A 13,246-nucleotide genomic window follows, 5' to 3' on the forward strand; every position below is an offset into this window, starting at 1 on the left:
TATGAGTTAACTCTTATGCAAGACTTATTGATGCTTGTCTTGAAGTACTATTCATGAAAAGTCTTTGCTTTATGATTCACTTGTTTACTCATGTCATATACATTGTTTTGATCGCTGCATTCACTACATATGCTTTACAAATAGTATGATCAAGGTTATGATGGCATGTCACTCCAGAAATTATCTGTGTTATCGTTTTACCTGCTCGGGACGAGCAGAACTAAGCTTGGGCATGCTGATACGTCTCCGACATATCGATAATTTCTTATGTTCCATGCCACATTATTGATGTTATCTACATGTTTTATGCACACTTTATGTCATATTCGTGCATTTTATGGAACTAACCTATTAACAAGATGCCGAAGTGCCGATTCTTTGTTTTCTGCTGTTTTTGGTTTCAGAAATCCTAGTAACGAAATATTCTCGGAATTGGACGAAATCAACGCCCAGGGTCCTATTTTGCCACGAAGCTTCCAGAAGACCGAAGAGGAGACGAAGTGGGGCCACGAGGTGGCCACACCCTAGGGCGGCGCGGCCCCCCTTGGCCGCGCGGCCCTGTGGTGTGGGCCCCTCGTGCCGCCTCCTGACCTGCCCTTCCGCCTACTTAAAGCCTCCGTCGCGAAACCCCCAGTACCGAGAGCCACGATACGGAAAACCTTCCAGAGACGCCGCCGCCGCCAATCCCATCTCGGGGGTTTCAGGAGATCGCCTCCGGCACCCTGCCGGAGAGGGGAATCATCTCCCGGAGGACTCTACGCCGCCATGGTCGCCTCCGGAGTGATGTGTGAGTAGTCTACCCCTGGACTATGGGTTCATAGCAGTAGCTAGATGGTTGTCTTGTCCCCATTGTGCTTCATTGTCGGATCTTGTGAGCTGCCTAACATGATCAAGATCATCTATCTGTAATTCTATATGTTGCGTTTGTTGGGATCCGATGAATAGAGAATACTTGTTATGTTGATTATCAAAGTTATGTCTATGTGTTGTTTATGATCTTGCATGCTCTCCGTTACTAGTAGATGCTCTGGCCAAGTAGATGCTTGTAACTCCAAGAGGGAGTATTTATGCTCGATAGTGGGTTCATGTCTCCGTGAATCTGGGGAAGTGACAGAAATCTCTAAGATTATGGATGTGCTGTTGCCACTAGGGATAAAACATTGGTGCTATGTTCAAGGATGTAGTCACTGATTACATTACGCGCAATACTTAATGCAATTGTCTGTTGTTAGCAACTTAATACTGGAGGGGGTTCGGATGATAACCTGAAGGTGGACTTTTTAGGCATAGATGCATGCTGGATAGCGGTCTATGTACTTTGTCGTAATGCCCAACTAAATCTCACTATACTCATCATAATATGTATGTGCTTGGTCATGCCCTCTTTATTTGTCAATTGCCCAACTGTAATTTGTTCACCCAACATGCTGTTTATCTTATGGGAGAGACACCTCTAGTGAACTGTGGACCCCGGTCCAATTCTCTATACTGAAATACAATCTACTGCAATACTTGTTCTACTGTTTTTTGCAAACAATCATCATCCACACTATACATCTAATCCTTTGTTACAGCAAGCCGGTGAGATTGACAACCTCGCTGTTTCGTTGGGGCAAAGTACTTTGGTTGTCTTGTGCAGGTTCCACGTTGGCGCCGGAATCCCTGGTGTTGCGCCGCACTACATCCCACCGCCATCAACCTTCAACGTGCTTCTTGACTCCTACTGGTTCGATTAAACCTTGGTTTCTTACTGAGGGCAACTTGCCGCTGTGCGCATCACACCTTCCTCTTGGGGTTCCCAACGGACGTGTCAACCACACGCATCAATCCACCTTGAAATCTACAGGAATAATGGGACCGGCGTGGACCCAGGGTCAGGGCATGCAACAAAGGGTGGGTGTTCGAGGTAGCGGAGGAACATGATTGGCTAGACCTTATACCGGGCCTCACACCGAAGGAAGTGTGGACGGGAAAGCTGCCCGGTTGGCACCAAGGTTAAGATCTCTTATGGGTAAAGCAACACACCTCTGCAGAGTGTAAAGAACTGTGACCTGTCACTCCCTGTTCCGGGATATGGAACTGCGAACGCGGCCGGAAAGGAGCTCCATGAAGTTCTAGTAAACCGGTGAAGGCTGACGGACATAGCTCTTTGGAAATAAAAGCAACCTCTTGAAGAAATGTTTATCAAAACTTGCATTGGTATTAGACTTTTTGGTCTAATATCGTAGCTAGTACATTAAACACCTCTTATCTATAATGAACTTGTTGAGTACGCTCGTACTCATCCCAATCTTAAATCCCTTGCTTAGATTGTCTGAATCATCTGGAGGAGGACTACGACAACAATGAAGGAGCCGAGATCATCGGCTATGAAGAACCAGACCTCTTTGGAGGTATCGAAGGCGTAGACTATCTCATAGTCTACGGAACCGGGGAGGCTTCCGGAGGAGAGCAAGCCTAGAATCATCTAGTAGTGGTAGTAGCCGAGCAGTGTTAACTCTTAATACTTAGCTGCTCGAGAGAATAAATGTACAACTTAATGAGATATCTATATTGTAAGCTAATTTGGGTTCACCTCGAACCCAGGAGTATTCCTCTTAGGACCCAAGAGGAGCTCCGAGACGATATGTGTATGATTATTGTAATATTAAATGAATGAGTTATGGACCTGCTATGTTCTGTTGTACTACTCTGAGGGATATAATATTTGCGGAATGGTACTTCGTGAATGTTATATCAACGACTGGCATACTACAACATGCAGTGGTATGCAGGGTCACCACAGTTGGTATCAGAGCAAAAGCTTTGACCTTAGGTTGGAACCTAGTAAATGGGACCAAATGTTAGGAGTCAAATAGGACTAGTAAAGAATTCTCTAAAAATATGGTGTATATTCAATTGAGAATACAACAATCATATCTTTTAGTGCAATAATTCTTTATTATCTCTATTATGATGCATTATTACTAATCTTATATTCTTTCTATTTCTACAGCCAACATGGCAAGTTCACGTCCGGGACGAAACGTGAAAGTGATGGATTCCACACTGAGTGAATATGAAGGAGGACTTGCAGATATTCTACGTGCCATGTTACTTGAATTTGGGTGTGATCCCCAGATCCAAGTAAAGAAATACATGTACTACGATGGTACTGTATTGGCAAAGTGTAGGGTAGGACTGCGACTTCCCGAATCATTGGGAATGAGCGTAGTAATGCCAGCAGGTGAAGCCAGAACTATCAACACAGCCTACCATATAGCCGTTATGAGAGCCATAACCGATATTCGGGAGCATAAGACGAAAGAGCTTATGGGTTCCGAATTCACCCACATTCCTCATAAGCAGGAGGAAGAGGATCCCATGCTCAACCACTACAAATATGCAAAACGCAAACCAATAGCAGCTGCAAAATACATGGATAACAGCCGCAAATTACTATCATTGCTCTTCCAGTTGAATCATCATTTGACGGGAGCAATAGATACGATGCTAGAGGAGTTTACTGAACCCAAAGAGGAGACTAGGGGGAAAGAACCCATGGAGAATGTGGTGCACACACCAGTTTACTCAGCTGGTGACTACATTAGTATTGATCCTCTTGAGCGTGAAACTACACCCGTTACACCTGGGAACTATCTGGGTAGTTCCTATGGGGGATATGAGGGTGGAGAAGAATCCGGAAACAATCAGCGTTCCGTGACTCCTATAGAAAACTCCACCGGTTGGCGTTGGGGATCTGATACGGGAACTCATAGTACTTCAGTGTATTATGACGGAGAGATGAATGAGGACGCCACGACCCAGAACCAGAGTTATCCTAGTAATGGAGGAGTTGATGGAGGGTATCCGACACAGGTTGAGTCGGATACGAATGTTGGAAATACCTATGGTGGAGCTACAGGGGAGTACACCCGATGGGTGGACTATGATGCACTTAACGACCAGTTTGTGAACACTGATTTCTCCCTAGGATCATCATCTGATTCTGACTACCAGCCGACGGGGAGACCTTATGTTCCAGGGTCTATCAGGAGGATGACACGTTCGACCGGATGGAAGCCTGGGATGTACCGGGAGTGAAGATCGACTAGAGTCCACCAAGGAAGGCGGGACTACAATACACAAGTGCCACGTGTATTGTAGTGTGTAATATTTGTAGAAATTTGTACATATACTTTAATAAGTGAGTTTGCACACTCACATCGACTTGAGTATTGTAATAAGACCACTTAAGTATGTATATACATGGTATATGTTTGTATGATTTGGATTTGCTTCTTGATTTCCATTGCGTGACTAGTTCTGTGCACAAACTTGAGCTCAGAAAACTTGCGCATGGAGTAATTATGAGTATCATCTTGTGTTGCAGAACTAGGGGGTTATGTCGGGAGCATTAGGAGAGGAGACCGAAGCGCAGCGCATGGAGCGCGAAGCGAAGCAAAAGGAAGAGGCTGATGAAGCAGCCAGGAATCAGTTTCCACCACCACCACCACCTATGATGCAGCAGAATTTCGTCCAGTACATGCAGCTGGTAGAGGAGAGACAACGTGTAACATTGGAGCAGCAGAATAAATTCTTCCAGGAGTTGCTTCAACAGAATAGGGTGGAGAGACCCGAGAATCAGGGAGTCACTTTAGCAGACTTCCAGAACACCAAGCCTATATCTTTCGCATACACGCCTGAGCCAATGGACGCGGAAAATTGGCTTATGGATACTGAGCGAAAGCTCAATACTGTTGGTTGCAACGACCAGGAGAAGGTCCGTTATGCTACACATCTGTTGTGTGGACCCGCCGCATCATGGTGGGATAACATCGTAGCCGTTTATCCGGCTGGAAAAGTATTCATCTGGGAGGAGTTCGCGAGGAAGTTCAGGGAATCCAATGTCCCTGAAAGTATTGTGGAACTGAAGCGTCGAGAATTTGAAAGTCTCGAGCAGAAGGACAAGGCCATCCTGACTTATGTCAGGGAATTCTCAAAGCTGTCCCGGTACGCTGTTGATGAAGTCAACACCGAGGACAAGAAAAAGAAGAGGTTTTCGAGGGGGTTAAGTCCCCAGTTCAAGGTACAGCTTCGGATGATGAGAGCGACGGAATTTCAAGAGTTGGTGGATGCTGCCATCACTCTGGAAGATGATTTCAAACAACTGCAGGAGGAGAAGAGGAAAAAGGCCAAGTTTGAGCCTAAGAGGTTTGTTAGTAACAAGCCCAACACCAGCTTGAGTTTCAAGCCAAGGTACAACAACAACAACAACAACAACAACAACAACAACAACAAAAACAACAAAAACAGCAACTACTACGGTAGTAGGAAGAACCAAGCATTTCAGACTGCAAATCAAATAGTTTGCAGAAGCTGTGGACTCACAGGGCATTTTGCCAAGGATTGCAAGAAACCAAGGATTATATGCTTTGGTTGTCACCAGGAGGGGCACATGCTGAAGGACTGCCCCAAGAGAAATACGGGAAGAGGTCAGTCTGGAGGAGGAGGAAGCCGAGGAGGAAATAACGGAGGGAATTGGAAGAATAAGAAGCCCTTCGGCAAGCTGAACTGCACTAGTCTGGAGGAGGTGGTCAACTCCGATCAGGCGGTGATAGGTACGCTCCAGATACTCACTCATCCTGGCAAAGTACTTTTTGATACTGGTGCAACTACATCATTCATTTCTCAACAATTCATCATCAAACATGGAATTAGTTGCACTAAGTTAGAAACACCCATAACTATACTTTCTGCGGGGGGAACGATAGTAGTAACCCATACCAAACAAAAACAAGTCATCATGATCAATAAGTGCGCGTTTGACGCAGACCTGTTCATTTTACCGATGAAGGACATTGATGTCATTCTGGGTATGAACTGGTTAGAAGCTAATGGAGCATTGATCGACTGTGTGAACAAGACGGTATCTTTGAAAAACCCTGATGGAAGTAGAATGATCTACCAAGGTGACAAACATACACAGATAGAAGTTGAGCTACAGCTGAACAGCATGAAGGAGGTGAAATTAGAGGATATACCTGTGGTGAATGAATTCCAGGATGTGTTTCCTACGGAATTACCTGGTATGCCACCAGATAGGGAGATAGAATTCACTATCGACCTAATTCCAGGAACAGCTCCGATTGCTAAAGCACCATATAAGATGGGGCCTAAGGAGTTGAAAGAACTTAAGGAGCAATTGGATGACTTGGAACAAAAAGGATTCATTCAAGAGAGTGTTTCACCATGGGGATCACCTGTGATTTTCGTGGATAAAAGAGATGGAGGAAGAAGGATGTGCGGAGATTACAGGAATTTGAACAATGTTACAATCAAGAACAAGTATCCCCTTCCAAGAATACAAGATCTATTCGATCAAGTTAGAGGCGCGGGAGTCTTTTCCAAAATTGATCTAAGATCCGGTTATCACCAGATAAAGATCAAGAAGGAAGACGTTCCGAAAACTGCCTTTGTCTCAAGGTATGGACATCATGAATACCTTGTAGTGCCTTTTGGATTAACCAATGCCCCAGCAATTTTCATGAATCTCATGAATAAGATTTTCATGCCATATCTAGACAAGTTTGTCATCGTATTCATTGATGATATCTTGATCTATTCCAAAGAAAAAGCCGAACATGCTGAACATCTGAGGTTAGTGTTGCAAACACTAAGGGAACATCAACTCTATGCCAAGTTTAGCAAGTGTGAATTTTGGCTAGATCAAGTGGAATTTCTTGGTCATGTCATTAGTAAAGATGGAATAGCTGTTAACCCGAGCAAGGTAGCAGCAGTTCTAGAATGGGAAGCACCCAAGACTGTCAAGGAAATCCGAGGATTCCTAGGAATGGCAGGATACTATCGGAGATTCATTGAAGGATTCTCCAAGATAGCAGGACCAATGACGAAGCTGTTGAGAAAGAACACACCATTCGTGTGGTCAGAGGAGTGTGAGAAGAGTTTTCAAACTCTGAAGGAGAAACTCACCACGGCACCGGTGTTAGCAGTTCCGGAAGTTGGCAAGGATTACACCGTGTACTGTGACGCATCCAAGCATGGATTGGGTTGCGTACTCATGCAAGATCGGAAGGTAATATCCTATGGATCGAGGCAACTCAGACCTCATGAAGTGAACTATCCAACACATGATCTAGAATTAGCAGCAGTTGTATTTGCACTTAAAACATGGAGACATTTTCTCTATGGAGCCAAGTGTGAGCTCTATACAGATCATAAGAGTCTCAAATACTTTGTTACTCAGAAGGAACTCAACATGAGGCAGAAAACATGGCTAGAATTAATCAAGGATTATGATTTGACCATCAATTACACTCCAGGAAAGGCCAATGTTGTAGCAGATGCCTTGAGTAGGAAGAGTACCGGAGGAGTGGAACAAGAAATATCACCGGAGTTGAGGAAGGAAATAAGTCAAGCCCAAATACAACTTTGGGAGAAGGAAGCTCATGAAGGACTATCGGCTTTGCAAGTAGCCGATGAGCTGAATGTTAACCTGAAGAATGAGATAATGATGGGTCAGCTAGACGATCCATTCATCGTGGAGGAGATGAGAAGAATAGATGAGGGAAGACCATCAGAATTTCACCGCGGAGAATCAGGATCATTATGGTTCCAGAAGAGAATTTGTGTTCCGGATATTGCTGAAATTAAGGAAGTAATACTCCGGGAAGCCCATCAAACACCATACTCCACACATCCGGGTAGTACAAAGATGTACATGGACCTAAAGGAGCTATTCTGGTGGAATAACATGAAGAGAGAAATCGCACAATACGTGGCGGAATGCCATACCTGCCAAAGAGTGAATGCTGAACATCAGAGTCCGGCAGGGAAATTACAACCTTTACCTATTCCAGAATGGAAATGGGAGGAGATAGGGATGGATTTCATCACCGGACTACCCATGACCAATAAAAAGAAGGACATGATATGGGTAATCGTGGACCGGTTGACGAAAAGTGCACATTTCTTAGCGGTGAACCAGCAAGATAAAGGAGAGAAACTCATCGATCTTTACATCAAAGAGATCGTGAGTAAACATGGAGTACCCAAGAAGATCGTGTCGGATCGAGGATTCGTGTTCACGTCAGCATTTTGGAAGCAACTACACGAAGCTTTAGGATCCAAGTTGGACTATAGCACCGCCTATCATCCTCAGATACGTGGACAAACGGAAAGAACTAATCAGATTCTAGAGGATATGCTTAGGGCTTGTGCCCTAGACTTCGGAGGATCATGGGAGGAGCAATTACCACTAGCAGAGTTTTCATACAATAACAGCTATCAAAGCAGCATCAAGATGGCACCGTTCGAAGCTCTGTATGGAAGGAAGTGTAGATCACCGATATGTTGGTATGAAGCCGGAGCAAGCAAAGAGTTCAACCCTGATTATGTCAAGGAAAAGCAACAAATCATTGACATTATCAGGGATAGGCTCAAGATAGCCCAGAGCTGACAGAAGAGTTATGCCGATCAAAAGAGGAGAACATGGGAGCCACAAGTTGGAGACATGGTATATCTTAAGGTGAGCCCAATGAAAGGACTTCAGAGGTTTGGAGTAAAAGGAAAGCTAAGCCCTAGGTACATCGGACCTTTCAAGATTCTGAGTCAAAACCGAGGGTTAGCCTTTGAATTGGAACTACCGGGAAGGTTATCTCAGGTTCACAATGTATTCCATGTGTCGCAACTCAGAAAATGCTTGAAGACCCCAGATGAACCAGTATCACATGAAGAGCTCGAGTTGCAACCAGATTTGACTTACATCGAGAAGCCAGCAAAGATTCTCGAGGAGAACTGGAAACAACTCAGGAATAGAGCTATAAAGTACTGCAAGATACAATGGAAGCATCATCCCGAGAGGGAAGCCACCTGGGAAAAGGAGGAAGACCTGAGGAAAACATACCCCGAACTCTTCAGGTATTACAACCACAACTTCGGGACGAAGTTTTCTTTAAGGGGGAAAGGCTGTAATGTCCCAGGTTTAGAGACGATCGAGGGGTAGATTTTAGAAAGGGATGTGCATTGCATTGTAAATTCCGGGGAAATTTCGCGCTTTTAAAAACAAAACTGCATCGAAGGGGGACAGGTTTCTCTCTCGACATCCTACAGGGTTAGGGTTTCGAGAGTGCGATGAACTTGTTCCTACTTGTCTAAATTAGGGTTTTGAGAAGAGAGAAGTGAAATTGCATTGAAATCATAAGTTGCATGATTGAATTACAAGTTAAGTTGTTTGAATGAATTCAAACCAACTTTGAATTTGAATTTCAAATTCAAACATCAAATGGTTATCACATAATTCAAATTTGAGATAATTTAACAAATAATTATCATTAAGCAAGAATATAAGTAGTACAACAATTACATAAAGCTCATTAAGGAAAACTTGAGCTTTATTGATAATCACACACATAATACAATGTCATTACAATATCCAGAATAGATAAATAAATTTACAACACATTACAAGAATTGAAGAAATAGAAAAAGAAAAAGGAAAATTACAAGGAATTCAAATGACCTAAACTACATTGTGATCTTCATGAATTCTTTGATCAAGATGATCTTGAGTTCATCTTGAGCATCTTCTTGATCCCTGCACACACACACAACAATCAGAACATTAAGCCAAGTGGCAAAGCCACTTGGCAGGTTAGCAAATATTACATAGTGTGGATATGACCAAGCTGCCGAGCTGATCCATTCCACCAGCCCAAGTCCCAAGTCACACACACACAGGCAGCACACAAGGCCTGTTGCATGTGTAACAACACACAGTGAGTCACCAGGGTAAGATGTGGTGCTGTCGACCAGAGAAGCCATGGCTGGCCATATAAAAGCTTTTCACAGCCAAAACCCTAGTCACTTGATTCATCCATCGACAGAACTGCACTGGTAAGCCACCAAGAACACCAAGAACAGCTTGAACAGGAAGAACAACTTCAATGTTCAACCTGCTCCATCACACCACTGAATTAAATCAAGCTTCACAAGCTCACCAGGAGGAGCAGGGCAAGCAAATCAACCAAAAGATCAAAACAGAAGCAAACCCTCTACATCAACCACAAACCTTGGAGCTGGAGTGAGGTATACCAGAAAAGCATGAGCAAACAATGGTTTTGCTCATAATTAAGCATATGCATATGTCACAGAAGCAAAAGAGGGTAGAAACCCTATGTGTGAGTCATCATATGGCTAACAGCCAATTGGTGCAAGTAAAGACAGAGAGAAACCAATAGGAAGTCACCTGGGAACATTGATTATGCCAAAACAATGGCATAACCAAAGATATCCAGCAAGGTAAGGATCCTACATAGCTAGCCAGAATTACTTAGCACCTACAGCTAGCTAAAGCCATCAGACATTAGACAAATCATTGTCTATTTGATTTCAACATCAAAAGCTACTGGCAATCCAATAAAAGGATCAACCAGAAAGCATCTAGTAAGCCACAGTAAGCCAACACTGGTGGGAGCCACCCTAACAGCAAGGATTTACTGTCAGGGTTACCTCAACCACACAACCAACCCAAACAGTTAAGCCTTACACATGCATCATCACCCAAGTGGGTTCAGAGTGGGCTAGGGTCCCCAACAATTGTTGGCATCCCTCTAGCCCAAGCAAATCAATTGATATGATCATCACTGTGTCACAGTTCACATCATTTATCCAAATAACAAGGCAAATTAAGCAGATAAATGAAACAGATAAGCTACTGATGCACAGGGTCTTGCAGATGATCCAAAGGATCATTGCACACAGTCACTGATGCTTGGACAAGCACCAGCACACCCAGACTAAGTCTGTAGGAAGCACAAATAGCACTGAATGAGTACCAGTGAGTCACAGAGAGGGGCACCCACTAATTCACAAACAAGAAATGATCATATGATCATCAGGGCTTGCTATAGCATGCCAATACATGTTAGAGCATCACTGAGCAGCAAAGCATGAACCAGATAATTAAATAGCCACACATAATCAACAGTTGCTTCACAGATAATCAAATGGATGATTTATAATTGTATCCAGAAGCACATCAAAGACTTGATGAACCCCTGGATCATGATAAACAAGTAAAGCACTTAGTGCTCATCACTGAAGCATACCATTAAGCCAACATCAATGCTCAGATGAGCATGCTCATGAATTTGAGCACACGAACTAGCCACAGAAGCTCAGGCACTTGCAAATTTGCAAGAATTGCATACTGCAATTAAGCCATTGAAGCATATATGAATACACATGAGTGTCAGGCAAGCATAGAAACAAGAACAGAGGCACAGGGAAGAATTCTAGCAAGAAATGCAAGCTATAACAGGCACATAGCTTAGCAATTTCACACAAGGCTAAAGACACGGGCATAGTGCGCAGCCTTAGCACAGCAGGAGCAGGCACCATGGCGCTGCAGAAGAGCACAACAGCTCTTGTGCAGGCAAGCACAACACAGCAGTCGAGCTAGCAGAGGAAGAAGAACAGGCACAGAAGAGGAGCAGAAGGGGGGCACACTTACTTGGAGTCGAGCAGAACGGTGGCGCCATGGCGGCCACGGCGGCACGCGCCAAAGCACGGCGGCGCCAGGCCAAGCCAGGCCATGGCGGTGCCGCGGCAGCTCGCGCACACGATGGCGAAGCCACGGCGGCGCCACGGCTCCTGGAACGTCGGCGGCGACGAGATCACCGTGGATCTCCACGGCCAGACGAGCAGATAGGTCGGGGGCGACACGAAGAGGCGACGAAGAGCAAATCGGCGCGGTGGATCTGAAGCGCCGTCAAACGGCGGTTCAGACGCACCCCATCTCGCCGGCGGCTATGGCCGGAGTTGGCCGGAGAAATTCGGCGAAGGGGCGGCGACGCGCGCGTCGCCAGAGCTCGAGGATTAGGGTTCGCGAGGGAGAGAGAGAGAGGAAGTGAGGGCGACTGAGTGGGCCGGACCAGGCCAACTGGGTTGAGCCCAACCCACTCGGGTTCACCCTGACAGGTGGGCCCGAGGGCAATTTGGGCATTTCCAAAATACTATTTAAGTGAGGATTTCAAAGAATTTTATAAAATAGTATATGGTTCAAAAAAAATAATTAAAAATATGAAAATCAATCAGCATAAAATTCTCTATCCAAATAAAATATCAAAGAGAATTTTAGAAGATAATTAAGAATAAGTCTTAATTTGATGATTTAAATAATGATTTAAATCACACATATTATTTTCAATAAAGAAAATAAGTCCATTAATGTAATTGGACTATAAAAACACCTTGAAAACATTTCAAGGTTGTATTTACCCTAAATAGAGAATCTCCAAGTTGTTCTTAGTATTAAGCCTCTCACATGAAATAACAACGACATCGGAAGGGGGAAACAAACCCTAAAACTAGAATCATGCATAACTGCTTCTTTAACCATTGCCCTTATCGGACAATGATGCTATTTTTCAGAGACAGAGGACAAGGGTCAGTCCACACCTTCAACTGCAAAACTTTGCAGTGTTCAGGCAAGTTCATCACTTGCACATGTCATTTGAGTATTTTTATCAAATTACTTGCAAAGTACTATGGTTATCACTATTGCATAAAAAACCAAAACCACTACTTTCATAACTATGAATATGACTATGTGGTGGGCAATGGAACCATGGATTGTGTTGATATGGTGGAGGTTCCATTGCAAGGGTTTATATCCATCTAGGATTAAACAACAAATGTCGCCAGTGATTCTTGTGCCGTAATACCCGTGTTAACCATAAGATCCGGAGTGGGACGGAATAGTCAAAAGTGTTTCCACCTCTCGTTCATCAATGGATACGCTTTACCGTAGTACACTTGTAATCCAAGGGGGCAAGCGGTGAAGCTGGGGAGTCCTAAGTCCCCACGGCATAGTCCGTAGTACACTTGTCGCCCGAAGGAGCAAGCGGTGAGGCTGGGGAGTCCTAAGTCCCCACGGTATTGCGGTCTATGATGGGTTGCAGCTACCGGCGTAGGAGTGTATGGTAGAGCCCAGCACTGTCGTCGTGGTCGGGGTCCACCTTGAAATCTACAGGAATAATGGGACCGGCGTGGACCCAGGGTCGGGGCATGCAACAAAGGGTGGGTGTTCGAGGTAGCGGAGGAACATGATTGGCTAGACCTTATACCGGGCCTCACACCGAAGGAAGTGTGGACGGGAAAGCTGCCCGGTTGGCACCAAGGTTAAGATCTCTTATGGGTAAAGCAACACACCTCTGCAGAGTGTAAAGAACTGTGACCTGTCACT

Source organism: Lolium perenne, chromosome 3, assembly GCF_019359855.2.
Source record: "Lolium perenne isolate Kyuss_39 chromosome 3, Kyuss_2.0, whole genome shotgun sequence".
Taxonomy (NCBI): Eukaryota; Viridiplantae; Streptophyta; class Magnoliopsida; order Poales; family Poaceae; genus Lolium; species Lolium perenne.